Below are 936 nucleotides of genomic sequence, written 5' to 3'. Positions count from 1 at the left end.
AAAAGATGACTTTTTTCATGGAATGCATTAGCACCCCCATAATTTAAAATAATGAACTTGTATTTTTGGCAGAAGTGACCTTTAAATCAATGACATGCCTTTTCCTCTTCCAAAATCTACTAGAAATGGCCAAATGGGAGGCCTTTGGGAAACAGTAATTCAAGGATATCTACAGAAACAGGTTTTAGGCAAGTACATTCCAAATAAATGTCAAATTTAACAAAACACAAAAGATTCTGAAGTATGCTATCCCTGCAGCACTTGCTACTTGTAGACACAACTGGACTGGGTACTGAGCTGAAAGATGCTCTGTCCTGTACAACCACTAACTCTCCATCTACCAGGCCCATCCTAAGAGGAGAGCTGCCTCATACAAATATTGGGGGAACAAACTGGATTTAAAGGCATCTGTCAAAAAGTTTGAAAGTAAGATCAAAATTTGAGAAGAGACAAAAAAGAAAAAAAAAAAAGGAAAAGAAAGACACTACCTATACTACCTATGGATAAAATGGTAGGGAGATAAGTAGGGAACAGAATGGCAAACAGAATACACAGAGATGGATAATCATAAATGAGTGCTGGAGAGAGAAATGCAGGAGGGTTACTAATCAATTGGAGTAATGAAGGAATAAGAGAGGGAGACTGGCACTCAGTGGGCAGAATCTGGGATTGAGAAATGACTGGGTAATGACTTAATGGGGAAAAAATGATAACAGGAAGGAACAAAAAGATTTAGAGGAGACTATTTAATTTGATAACAGAATTTGTTATTGAAATGCTTCTACATTTCAGTAGGTGGATCCCTGCCAGCAATTTAAGTATCCACCAGCCACTCACTCACTCTACTTCCCTCCCAGTAGGACAGGGAGAAAATTAGAAGAGCAAAAATGAGTAAAAACTTTTTGGTTGAGATAAACAGTTTAATAAGTGAAGGGA

This window comes from Meleagris gallopavo, chromosome 2 (genome assembly GCF_000146605.3).
Source record: "Meleagris gallopavo isolate NT-WF06-2002-E0010 breed Aviagen turkey brand Nicholas breeding stock chromosome 2, Turkey_5.1, whole genome shotgun sequence".
NCBI classification, from domain to species: Eukaryota; Metazoa; Chordata; class Aves; order Galliformes; family Phasianidae; genus Meleagris; species Meleagris gallopavo.
The sequence above is the reverse complement of the archived record's forward strand: the minus strand, read 5'-3'. Positions refer to the sequence as shown.